The sequence below is a fragment of the Aptenodytes patagonicus genome, chromosome 6, assembly GCF_965638725.1.
Source record: "Aptenodytes patagonicus chromosome 6, bAptPat1.pri.cur, whole genome shotgun sequence".
NCBI classification, from domain to species: domain Eukaryota; kingdom Metazoa; phylum Chordata; class Aves; order Sphenisciformes; family Spheniscidae; genus Aptenodytes; species Aptenodytes patagonicus.
Window position 1 is genome coordinate 32,324,188 of NC_134954.1, and position 13,398 is coordinate 32,337,585.

General features: G+C 51.6%; 1 long non-coding RNA gene across 2 annotated transcripts in view; it reads right to left on the minus strand.

Annotated features, from left to right (window-relative positions):
- Positions 1-13,398, minus strand: part of LOC143162138 (uncharacterized) — a 45,900-nt gene that overhangs the window by 4,482 nt on the left and 28,020 nt on the right. Inside the window, exon 3 of one of the 2 annotated variants that reach the window (XR_012995646.1) lies at positions 13,058-13,360. The exons of the other annotated variant lie outside the window; for it this stretch is intronic. This is a non-coding gene — a long non-coding RNA (uncharacterized LOC143162138). Of the gene's footprint in view, positions 1-13,057; positions 13,361-13,398 lie in introns of those variants that run through there. 2 annotated transcript variants of the gene reach the window in all.

The window sequence follows — 13,398 nt, forward strand, 5'->3', positions numbered from 1 at the left end:
AATGGGTCCTGCTACCAAAACGAAGGGTTGACATGCTGCAGCCTTAGATGAGTTTGTGAAGACTGCCTCTTTGCCTGAGGAACCTGTGATTTCATGCCAACACCTGTCCCACTTTAAAAACTTGGCTTACCGCATTTCAGATTTGGTCTCTTAACCATCCCCATCTGGCCTTTGCTGTGGTTGACTGGTGAGTGTTTGTGCTTTTCTGATGTGTCCATTAATAGCTTCCTCATCAGCTGGGGGACAGCTGAAACAGTCTGGGGTGTGACAAGGTCAGCCTCTCTGCTGAAGATACCTGCATGTGTCTGAGCGTCCTCGTGCTTTGCACTTCAGCTTGAGGTATTGACTCCTCACCTGCCCCCACCTGTCTTGTGCTCTTCAAGAGTGACATTTGGCCCAGGGCTACAATTAAGAGATCCAGTGAGTTTCTTCCCCTTCCTCCTTCAAGGTGTAACTTTCATGTTTGAATAGCGGTGAGGTTTGGATGTTAACCATGCTGCTTCAGTTCTGTGAAAGGAAAGAGCTGCTGCAGTAAAGAGAAGGATGTGCATTGCCTGTGATGGGGGGACAGCAAAGATTGAAATGAGTCCCTTCTGTTGAAGAGCTTGCTGAGCAAGTGTAATTTAGGTGCACAACGAATTCCAGCTGGCTTCAAATGCTGTTTACAAAAGACTGGGCAAAATGAATCATTTGTGCAAAAGTTAATGGAAGCAACCAGAGCAGAGGGGAGATGAGATGGCACACTGTAACCTGACAGGCTGCTCTCCAGAAATGTTCCTGCTCAGGTTTAGTGCAAGCTGAGCATTTATGAAGAACCTCACAAGCCATCTGCATTAAAGGAGGTCTTGGAGGAAAAGGAGGTCTAAAGGTCAATGAAAAGGATTGACTTTTCCATATGTTCCTGTCCTGTTGACTTGCATGTGATCTTGGGCAAGCTTCTCAGAGGTGCATGGTCCTGAGAGCTCCCATTCATGTTGGTCAAAACCGAGCCCATCTGACAGTGTTGCTTCCCATGACCCTGCTTAGCTCATATGCAAAATGAGTGTTTTATAAAACACTGGTTGAATGATGGGATAGGCATTCAAAATTGTTGTCTTTGATGCTTTCCTCAGGGCTGAAGGGAGGTAGGGTCTCGGTTTCCCTGGCAGAAAGGTGCAGCTCTGTGGTCCTAGCTTGTCTTTCTGCTGCACTGGTGAGAAGGTGCCATGTCTGTCTCGCTGCAGTGATGAGCAAATCCTTGGCCACCAAGGAGACTGCTTTGCTCCAGTTTTGATGTCATGGGTTGGAGATATGAAAGGAGCTCATGCTAGAGAGCTTTCCTGAGAAAGGGAAACTATTTCCCCTTGTAGTCACTCAATGAGAAGCACTTAATTTGCTCTGACCCTTTTAACCCTGATAAGAGGGCAGCATTCTTTACATAGCTGCTGCTCAGACAGTGTCATCACATGAGCATCGCAGGTGGCAGGATGGCATGAAACTTGCAGGTTCTGCTCTGGTTCCCAGCTTTAAGTCTTTATTTGCCAAATACATATTCACAGTGAGATCAAAACAAGTGTGTTGCCTGCTGGTGCTGTGTAATTCCTCTGCAGGTGCTGGAGCCCAGCCTAGCTGCTTCTATCTGATGGGACCACTCATGACTATTTGATTCCTGCTGGTGTTCTCCACCCTCCCAAACAAACTCCAGGTACAAATGATACCCAGATCTTGCCTGCCTGAGAAAGCTTCATCTCAATTAGCTTAGTGGGTACTGAGTGTCTTCAAAGATAGCTGGGCATTGCAATCTGTGGCAGCTGCTGTGGTTCCCTCCAGGTGAGGCAGACACCACACCTCATTCCTCCACCTGCTTGTGGATCAGCAGTTCACAGAGCATGGCCTGGAGACACAATCCCAGACAGTGGTGCTGCATGGGGGATAAAGGCTGCATCTGCTGGCTGGTGTGCAGGCTGCTGCACCTACAGGAGAGCCTTCCCAGCCCTCAGCTGTGCCTCTGCACACAGGTATAAGGCAGAGAAATGTGAGTGTGTGGCCAAGGAAGGATTGCTGGTGGATCTGGCTGGATGTGGGGTTGCAGGCATGCCAAATGGGAGCATACTTCTCCCAGCTGTGGGCTAAAAGTTGTGGTAGAGCAAGGCTTTTGGTTTCTCTGGGTTCCTTATCTCACTCCTGCAGGCATCCTCCTTTTGGCGCTCGTGGGGCTCTGGCAGAAAGCGGGGAACCAGCTCTTTGGGGGACAGGGTTGTGCTGAATTATGGTGTCAGAATAGCGCAGCAATGCCACTGCATTCAAAGAAATGCCAGTTACAGTGTCTTTTGGGGGGTTGGCTGGAGCCTGACTTGCCCACGGTATGACAGGGTGGAAGTGAGGTGTGGGGTTGGAGCCTGTTAGCTGGGTTTTGGACTTCTGGCCCATGTTGTGTGTGGTAGGACCACGGCCAAAACCATGGCACAGCTTTAATCTTTGCTCCAGCTCTGATTCACTCGGTCCACTCCCTCTGTTGTGCAGTGCTCTCTGGGAGGTGAGGTGGATGAGTTGGGCTTGTTCTGCCAGCTGAAATGGTCCTAGAAGCCAGGCTGGTGTGGGCAGGGGCTGTACCTTCAATGAGAATGGGAAACCAAAGCCACCATGGTCTGAGAGGTCTCCCAAATCCCTGCTGACTTCTCCCTAGGGTACTTGTTCTGAGCACAAGCGAGAAAGATACTGCAGCTTGACAGAGCAGAAGGGAGGTGAGGGACTAAACTGGAGTGAGGCATCAAAGCTGATGCTCTTAACTGCTGCTTCGTGACCATGGTCTAGGTTATGCTAGGTTGTAAGTTGGTGATACAGACCAACCACCAGTCCCCAGGCAGGACTATGATGAGCAGACCCTTCTGGCAGGGCATTCAGCTCAAGCATTACTTTCAGGTGACTTTTGTCCAGTGTATTAATTCAAGAGACGGGATCCTTGCTGCTTTCGGCAGTTCCCCGTGAAGGACCGTGAAGGGTCATTGCTGTATTGGGACAGATGGCTGCTGTGTTGCTCTCCAGGTGGTGATGGAGAGCAGCAGGGTGGAAGACTGTGTCTTTAGTTTTGTGGGTATGGCTTCCTTACACATGCTGGCATGTCTGACAGCTCTCTGACGACCTGCACATACCACTAAGTGTCTCTGAGAAGAGTAGCTCCCAAATCCTGTCGGCGGCTTCAGATCCTGCCGCCAGTGCCATGGATAGCCCTGAGTTTTCCCCGTGCAAAACAAGGTCAAGTTGGTGAGTCCTGGGGCTGCTCCCACGTAACCTTCTGGTTCCCTTTGGGCGGGTGAGATCGGGTGAAGCACAGCCCTGCTATTTCCAGTGCAGGTCTCTAGTGGGAGGCAAAGGGGGCAGGCAGCGGTTTGCAGGCAGGGGTGGCAGGCTCTGCACCCCCAGGCTTCCTCTCATGAGGCATTCATGCAGTAAGGCTGTTGAAGGTGAGTACTGTGGGCTCTTCCCAGGAAATGTTTTGGTGGCTCTTTGCTTTGAGACACGGCTGGCTTGCTATATCTCCCAGCGAGGAGCTCAGTGGGAGGGCTGCTTCCCAGCCTCCTGTAGGACTGGTTTTCTTGGGCATGGGGAGATGGAGCCAGTTGAAGTGGCTTGCCTGGAGCCACGCAGCAAATCTGGGATTGCAGCAGACAGAGTCTCTGCCCGACTGGTCCTGTGCTTTCGTGGCACAACTGCCCCCTCTTCTCCTGGCCACGTTGATTGCCACCCCGCGGACTCAACATTCGTTGCCGGAGTCCCTGCAGGTCTGATTTTCCCCTTGGTGTCTGCATGCAGCATTTTGGTAAGGAGGCATGTTTAACTGGACAACGTATCTGCTCCCTCGCAGAGCTTAATATTAAACATGCTCCGCTGGCAGGAGCTTTTATGAGCCGTGGAGGCAGTGAAGAGAAAATGACTTTGATACCCAATAAACCTTTTCCCTGTGTGCTCAGATCTGGGTTGTGATACTGCTGGGTCACAAGTGGCTGCCTCAGCTGGTGTTTCCTGGCACAGCTCTGAGTACACAAACCCGCTCGCATCTTCCCATCCTCTTTGATTTGTGCCTCCTGCACTGTTTTATATTACAGTGCCGGGAACGTCCTGACCAGGAGATCTCTGCTGGTGCAGGGGAGCTGGGTAAGCAACTCCACCTCTATACCAGTCCTGCTGGTTTCCAGTAGGATGCACAGGGCTTTCCCAGCACATCCCATTAGGTGGCAATGCAGCCTGTTCCTCTGTGCAGCACCGGAGGATGATGGCAGTGAGCATGGGGCTTCAGCCTGCCTGGGGGGAGTTGAGCTTCAGACTGGTGACTGCAGTGGGGTAGGCTGAGGCAGCCAAGGCTCTGAGCACATAGGAAGGGCACTTTGACTCTGTGCTTTTAACTTGGCTTTGGCTGCCAAAAGACTAAGAGCAACCCTGGTATTTCCCATCCTCCTGGCTTTGAGGTGCCCTGTATCACGTGATGGCTGTGGTGATCCTTGGGCCAGCCCTGTCCCTCGCGTGGGCTACACAGGTTCTCTTTGCAAGTACTTTGGCCTCTGTGTCCACAAGCCTGGTGTTCCTGGTTGCCTTATTCCATGTCATCTCCCAGCAGGGCAACAGGAGAAAAAGTGCCTAAGTGGCATCAGGGCAAGAGAGGCACAAAGCATCTTTGGGGTGACCAGCGAGCGGGGCAATTCTTGTTCATCTGACTGCCAGCCCTCATACACTTGCCTGCCTTACAGACCCTGCCCCAGCTCGAGCTTCAGATGGGATAAGGCTTCTGCTCTCTATCCTTCTCAGCAGACTTTCCTGGGTCTGCAGAGGATGGAGGGAGACACCTGCAATGCCTTTGGCCAGGGCACTCAAGCTCTTGCTCAAGAAACAGGTGAGTAAAGAGCTCATCTGGCCAAGTGCTGACAGGCATGCTGGACTGCAGCCAGGGGACTTCCCAGGATGACCACCAGGCCAGACAGCAGCATTACTCACGGACCATGTAGAGCATCACCTGTGTAAGTGCCCAGTGCATTGTTGGCAAGGAGATGCCTGAATTTCAAACAGGAATTGAGATCAAAGCACGGAGCTAGAGGCTGCATGGGTCCCCTCGGGAAAAGTACGACGGACTGGAAGACCTGTCATGGGTTGGGGATGCACTGAATGCCCCAGCCACCACTGAGCTCAAAGGCAGTGCACCGCGGGTGCCCCCATGTGCAGCCTCATGGTCTGTCACCCCTTCTCCTGGGCTCTGGTGAGTGGTGCATCTCATTACCTACCTCTCCCTCGTTTAACTAGGATGTTATCTGGAGATCGGAAAGCACTTGGGTCCGGATCTCAAACAGAGCAGCATTTCATGGCAGCACAGCCAAGGGGAGCTAAGTAATATTAAAGTGTGATATTTCATTCCTGTGTAATTAACTTCAGCTGCTTTTGAGCTGAAACAAATTACCCTCAAAGACTGTTCTTGTACTGGGGAGAACTTTGAACTGTGTTACCAGCCCTTTTGTTGTCTGGGAGGGGAGCAGACCAGCTGGAGCAGGGAGGCTGCTCCTTCTGTCTGTGGCTGCAGCTCTGTGTGTGGTTTTAGATGGGATAGTGTGGCCCAAACCAGCCTGGTTCCCACTGATGGTGGGTGTGCCAGCTGTGGGTGCCCAGCCTCCACTGTAAACAAAGACAGAGGTTGTTAGCTGTGACTGTAATTAACCCCTAAAAGGGAGAGCCCGAGGCATGGGAAACTACCGCAGCATCCCAGGAGAGCCTTTGGCTCCACCCTGGGTGTCTTCTCTGCTCAGCTATCCTGATGCACCCCCGAGATGTTGGGCTTGTGGGTGGCAAGGACTTGCTCCTCGGTCTGCCACAGCCGGAGGGGTGCATGCCCCATGCTGTGTGTTGTCTCCCGGCTCCTGTAATTGCCTCACAGGCTTTGGGTGCAGGCTGCTGTCCCCAGGACTTCCCAAGTTACTGTGCTCAAGTTAATCCAGGGCTGTGAAACTTCACCCAGCTTGTTGGGAGAGAAGGCAGCTTAGCTGAATTTTATCTTGCAGTCGTGCATGTTAGTACGTGGCTGGCTGGTGCTGGGATTCAGCAAAGACCTGGTGATCCGATCGTGTATGGGAGACACTGATGCCCTTTTGAGACAGGGATAACAAATGGCTCAAAATACAGCTCTGCATTTCCCAGCAGGACGCCTCCTGCTGCAGCTCCCTAAATACCTTGTAGAATATGCTTAGCACTTGTTTGCATTTACTTTGCATTTGCATCTTCTATCTCTCACCAGCAGGGACTGTGGTGATGGTACAGCCTGGTATCCTGTGCAGCCCAGGCTGGGGAATGTGGCACAGACTCCTGCAACACATGGGATGGCTTGTGGCTGAGCTGCTGCCGGATTTCCAGGCAGAGGGTCTGCCTGGGCTGACAAGTGCCGAGTCCTGTGTGAAGGAGCCCTCCCTGTCCTGGAGAAGCTGCTCTGGAAGAGCAGGAGGACTCCAGCAGCTTGTCTGGGATGCATCAACCAGGGGCGGCTTAATTGTCTTTGATAAATTCATGAGATCGTAAAAACAAATGAAGATGGGAAGCACTCATGTTAAGCCCTTGTTGCTGATGGGATGCAAGGCAGACATGCTTCGAACTGGCCTGAGCGGATTAAGCTCAGCATCCAGAGGAACTGCAGAGGTAGGGAGGGCCCCTGCCTTGACCAAGAAAACATGCACTCAAAAGATGTGGAGAGCAAGCCTCCCAGCTCTGCAGTGTTATCTGGGGGTGCAGTGTACGCCTCCAACCCTGCTGTGGGAGCTGAGGGCTGGGGAGCTAAGGCATGGGTCAGACATATTTGCCATGTGGCGTTGATGCGGTCCCTCTGGCAGCCTTGTAGCTTGGTCCCTCGCCCATCCCTGGGGGAGCTGAGTCACCCTCATCCCCGATCAGAGGTTTGCAGTGTGCTCCGGTGGCCTTGAGGAAAGGGCTGGCTGTCCTCTTGGGTGCCTTCAGGAGAAGAAGGAGGAAGAAATTGTCTGTGGCTGGTCTGGACCTCTCTGCCCATCCATATGCCCACCAAGGAGGTGGTCAGAGGAGTTTTAAGAGCTGCTCTGTTACTTTAGATGAAGAGGGAGGATGTGAGTCCCTGATCTTGATGTGTTGAAGCGTGAGAGACAGACCTTCTGCCCAAATTCCTGGGAAGAAAGCCACCAGCCCAGATCCAATTGTGGCACCCTGGTCTCATCTCCTTGTTCTCATGCAGCAGCAAGTGCTTGCTCTGCTGGAATGAGTCAGTCCCAGTGTGGGTCCCCAGCAGCCCCATTTACACCTGTGGGTACCAGCTGCAGTGGGGTTTCAGTGGCTGGATGTGGTGTAGGAGGAGTCACAAGGAGCTTGATCTGTAAAGCTGGAAGGGAGAAGTCAAATCCACAAGCTGGGGGAATTCAGGCCAACAACTCTGTCACTGCGTTTTCAGGGCTGTGTCATGCTGTGCTGCCCCTCCAGCCACAGAGGAGCTTGGGATGCACTGCAGCATCCTTGCTGGTGGGGACATGAGATAACCGGGCTGTGCTTGGCAGACCTGGTTATTCAGCACTTCCTAATGGGACTGACCTAATGCCTTGCGCTTGCCCAAAAGCTAGCTCTTAGTTTTAAACCTGGGCAAGAGCCATCTGCTCAGTCTAACTGGAAAAAAAAAAAAAGGGGGGGGGAAGCTTTCAGCTTTGGTTTCGGCAATGCTCTTGGAGTGGTGCAGGAGCCAAGGCAAGGCTTGTGTCCCATGTGTGAGGGGCTGCAGAAGGTGTGAAGCAGCAACATGTGGCCAAGCTGTCAAGCACCTGAATACCCCTTAGTTACCCAAAACCATCCCCCTGGGTGAAAGTGTGGAGCAGATGGTATTCCACTGGGATGAGGAAACAGGGAGGGCAGTGCCTCGCTGGCTGGAGAGGCAATGTCAATGCTGTGAGCCAGCAGCAGCTTTGCTGAGACGTTTGCTGTTGTGAACCGGGCACTGCCATGGTGAAGATGCCCTTCTCTGGGGAAGGCATTTGGTTTGCAGCCTGCTGGGGCAGCTGCAGAGCCTGGCTTATAACCTTCAGATCAGCCAAGTGTAGTAAGTTAATGATTAGATTGATCATAAAGCAATCTAATGAGAAGCAATATAGCCAAGCACTTTCCATTCAGTGACGCACATCCAAATCTTAATAGAAGCTGACAGCCTGACCCTGTTACCGTGCTTTGGCCAAATAAAATCATCCTGATAGTTCCCTGGAGAAAGCGGCCACGGCTTTAATGTGTCTTCTCAAAACATTTATCTGACCAGCTTTAAAAAAAAAAAAAACAAACAAAAACCAAAACACAAAACTGCAGTGATTCAGAGCTGGTTTACATGACCACCCCTTGCTCTTGCTTCCCCAGCTCCTCTGCAGTGCAGGGGAGCCAAGGTAATACAGCTCAAAAAGCCTCCAACTGCCCCTTGGCCTGGAACTGCATGGCAACACTCACTGCAGGATGGCTCAACCCAGCCAGGAAAGCTCTGCAGGGTCCCCTGTCCTTTCCGGGTTGTGGTCTCGGGTGCCCAGAGTCTGCAGCGCTGGCACCTGAGGAAAGTGTTAACATACTGTAAGTACTAATAGGAAAGCTTCAATAATTGAAGGTATTTGGGGGCATTTACTAATTTTTTTTGCAGGTAACATTTTACTGCACCAGCTCTTCCAAGGCCAAGTCTCTGCTCTAAACCTTTCCCTGTGTTCTCCCTCTGCAGTTTAAAAGGGAAACAACATGTGTTTTATTACAAGTTCCCAGTGCAAACCTCTGTCCCTCTCGCTGACTGTACTTTTATTAAAAAATTCAGGCGTGCCTTAGGATCTCAGAAATCATTGCACCTCAAGCAAAAGTTCAAACCCTTGATATAAAATGGGACTGGGAAAAAGAAGGGTTGGTCTTTCCAAGCCCTAGTTTTATCCTGACTGTTGCTGTGTATTCACATCTTTGCATGTTTTCACACCTCTTCCAGTGCTGTTTTTGATAATCAACCACGTTACTGCTGTAGACCCATTTATTGCCTCAACTGTAGTAAAGGGAAGGACTGAACCAGGCCACGACCTTGAGCCACTCCTCATGGTGCCATGCAGAGAGGCTGGGATGTGGGCTGGAGCTGCAGGTGTCCTTACATCTGAGCCCAGCACCTGGTTTGAATGCTGGCTGCAGCTCCTTGCAGGGCAGGTGCTGAGATGAGGCGCTAAGATCTTCCTGGCAATGGAATAGGGATTTGGGGAATCGAGCTAGGTACAAGGAAAATCTTCCAGGAGTGGCTGGAAGGAGCCACTGATACGCATCCTTGTGGTGGGAGTGCTGGTTGCCACTGTCACTAGTAAAGGATTCTTCTGACTCAGTCAGGGTGGCATCAGCTGGTACCAGGAACCTCAGGGAAGGCTGCAAGAAGTCCTGCAGCCTGCATCCAGGCTGTCCCCAGAACCTGTTCCCAAAAAAGGTGGTTTCTCCTTGGGAAGTCTTTTCCAGCATGGTGCTTTATGAGTGAAACAGCTAGAGTGGTTTTTGGTGCTTGTGTGTGGTTCACTCAGCGGGCTTTCCTCATTTGTATGTAGTTTATTTTTTGGTATGAATAACAGAAATACCCAGGGTCAGCTCAGCAGTTGTTTGATCCCACAAGTCCCTGCCCTTGGCCACATCGTATGATATTGAGTTCCCCAAGGCAAACTGTGTGAAAAGATGCTGCTTTTTCATCACTTCTGAATTTACTGTTTCTTCATTTCTGCTGAATGCCCTGTTGTTCACTGAGCATGAATACAAGCTCTGTCCTTGGGACCAGGATGGCCCCAAACGCTGGGCACCAGAGGATCTCAAAGACACGTTTTCTTGGATGCGCTGATTTTCAGAAGGGCCCTCCAAGGCAGGGCAATTACTCTGGCTTTGTGCAACAACCTTGATCCAGGAGATGGCCCAAGAGGAAGATGGAGACAGAGGCACAAAGAAGACCCACTTGGAGGGGGGTGGGAAGCCAGCCAGCTCTAGTGAGAAGAGCTCTGAACCCCTCTTTATGTTGCTGGACTCGTGTAGCAGCGACCCTGTCCTTCCTCTGCCCTTGCGTGAGTGCAAGTGCTGCGAAAGTGCCTGGGAACTAGTGGCCGAGCAGGGGCTGGGGATGATGGGGCTGGTATGTTTATTCCCTCCTCAGTCCTTTCCTTCTCTGCAGCCCAGGCTGCTCTCTCTCCCCTTTGCTTTTTATTGTGTTGTATCTGTTCATCCAGTTGGAAACCTGAGTGCTCTCTGCTCATGCTCCTGAGGTCCAGCCATGCTCCCTGGGCATGCTGAGGCACCAGCCTGAGCACATCCACCAGTGTGGATGCTCCCTGGGGCACACAGCCTGCTCCACACACATCCTGGCCCCGTTCTTTGGTGCATCCCCATAGCTGCTCCCTGCTGCTGAGATGGCTGCCCCGACTGAGATGCTCCATCCTGCTCCAGTGCAGCTCTTGCCTGTGCTTGTTTCCTATGGCTTAAAGTACACCATGTCCCCTGGCACAGTCCCTGGGTGCTTAGCAAGGGCTATGGCAATTGCCCAAGAGCCTAAGCGTCCCTGGGTTCTGTCCCCCCCTGTGCTCCTGTCTGGAGGATGCCTGCACAGATTGGGATGCACTGGGGAGGCAACAGCTGCTCAGTAGAGAGTTTCCAGGAAGAAATCCCTTCCAGAGCCATTGCTGACTTGCCTGAGCAGAAAGGGAAGCCTGCTTTCCGGTGAAACAGGAGCAAAGGGCGATTAATTGGAGGAGCAACATACGGCTGATGAATTTTCCATCTCTTGGACTTTAACAGGCACCTGGGCATCAGGAGGAGAAATGCTCCAGCACAGCTGTGAGGGGCAGGTCAGTGACAGGGAGGCTGGGCGACAAGCCAGAGCACCATGATGGGACCCACTTCCCCATCCAGGGCCTGGCAGTGCCACCCAGGAGCAGCGATGCCCGCACCAACTCATCTGCAACTTGCTCCACAAGGACAGCATCCTTCATGGTAGTCTGTGGCCAGGTCTATGTCACCCCCCAGATGTGGGGACTGAAAAGTGTCCCCTAAGTGTCACTAGAGGTCACTGCTGCACTGGCTGGGCTCCGGAGCCTGCTCCTCATCTGGACAGCCAGCCAAACTGAGTAGGAGCAAAAGAAATAGCCCCAAGGAGCTGGGGCCATGCTGCACAGCCTGGCTGCAGCTTTTGCAGGAGCAGATGCTGGCAGAGAGCTTTAGTTTGGGAGAGGACTCGTGCACTGGAGATGCTAAGCAGGGAGGTGATGCTGCTGGATGCTTTTGTTGCCTTTGGGCTGTGTCCCAGCCCTGCTCTCCTCTTGTTGGAGCTCCAGGACCCAAACTGGTTGAAAATCATGGCTCTGAACAGAAAAAGCACAGAGGGCAGGGAGCATGCAACGCGTTGCACTGCTCCTCCATAAGCATGAGAAGCAAATGACTTGGTGGCTGTCACATGGCCGATCTCCCCTTCTTACTGAAGGAGCTGGGGCAAAGAAACAGCCAAGTGTCCTCCTAAAAGCGAGGGCTGGGAGGAAGGCAGGTTCATCTTTCTGGGTAAACCCTGGCAAATAGTGTTGTGCTCTAAGTGTTGGGAGCCTGTGTAGGTCTCAGTTTGCTCAGGAAGGTGGGTTTTGTGTTTATGTAGTTATCTGCTTGTGAGGTTTTTTGGTTTTGTGGTTTTTTTTTTCCCTTAGAAGCATCCAGGTAAAACTCTTCAGTACTCTAGATCTTTGGGGATTTGTTTTATGTTTGCTTGATTTTTCTTTTTTATCTTGCAGCTCCCTAACACTTTTGTAATCACAGTAGGAATCACATTTTCCCTGTGTTGCAGCTTTCCTCTAGGAAAGCTGAAAGCGACCTGTTCCTTTGTAGTTTGTGCTGATCCCACAAGGATCCTGCCAAACTAGGTCTGACCAATATACTTCAGACACTGGATCTGTGTTGCAGCTGATTTCAGCACCTCCACAACCCTCCCCAAACCAGCCCCCTATTCCCACACTGGATGAAGGAGAGCAGGCGCCCACCAGGGAGTATCTCGGTGAGAACCGGTCAGCCCTGAAACAGAAGAAACGCGTGGGGCAGGACCTTGCAGTGGCATGGGATCCACCCCATGTACCAGGAGGAGAGCGGACGGAGTGGTTGCTCTTCCCTCCCTGCATCCCATCCCCATGTGCTGCTTGCAGTGAGCAAGTTGTCCAAAGGAAGAGAAATCACCACCAGGTTTGGAGGTGTTTCTCACCTCTGTGAAAACAAACAGGGCTGACTTGTTTCTTAATTGCTTGTCCATGGGAGCTGTGAGGCTTTGTCTGTGTGGGGTAGGAGCTGGGAGTTTTACTCCATTTGATCGCATGCTCTTTTGCCCCAGCTTCAAAGATCTCTTTGGTTTTCTGCTCCCTTTTATGTCCCATCTCTTGAAGCTGCACTCCTGCACAAAGACACAAACCCAGGACAGCTGAAGGGTTCCAAATGCAATTATTTTGCAGAGTGTTTCAATAAATTAGTAGCTCATTTCTTTGCCAGACAGCACTTACTTTTCAATTGGCCTGTCTGTGCAGCCTGCAGTGTGCGTTGTACCTTTAGCCTTTGGGATGTCAGCTTGGGAGGACGGAGCCGGGTGTGTTTAGCTTGATTCAGACCTGGATGTGACTCTGCACAGGTTTTTGCCCAGTAAAACAATGATCTGCAATTTCATCTCAGTTGGAGATTTCCACAGTTTGAATTTCGTAATGTAAAGACAGAGTTCCTTCCAGTGAGTTGTCCCTGTGAAATGGGAATGCGAAGTACCAGCACCCAGAGCTGCTGCTGGAGAAGAAAGGTTGGCACAAGCATCTGCAGATATTTTTTTTTAATAGCCTTTTATTTATTAAGCTACTTCGGAGTCTGATTCACTTGCTTTGCTCGATATTTATTAGTACTTCACCTGCCTTGAACTGGGAGCTGCAAGCACTTTGATAAATGGATTGCCTTTCCTGGAATGATGTCCCAACATCAGCTAATCAGTATCCTCAGCACAATTGCCAAAGTACCACTCTTGTAAATCAAGGATGGCAAGAAGAAAAACCCTGAGCGCCAGCAGCACAGGGCCTGCTCGGAGGCAGGACAGCAACCCAAGCACCAATCTGCCCATCTCCATGGGCTTCAGTACTTGGATAAGGTATTGCTCCACTTGTGTGAGCTCTCCATTTAATTCAGGGCTGTCTTGGTTGTAATTGCACACAGTGCTGCTGTACCTGCTCTACTTTATTCATACTGAGCGGTAGCATTGCCTGTTGGCCTGGCTCAGAGACCTGCCGGAGGAGTCGGGCTGTGCTTTATGCAACTGAATCCCAATACCTGGTTGCAGCCGGCCATCGCATGCAGAAAAGGCAACTCCCTGTTGAAACAGAAAAAGTGCTGTTAAGAAGCAGGCCT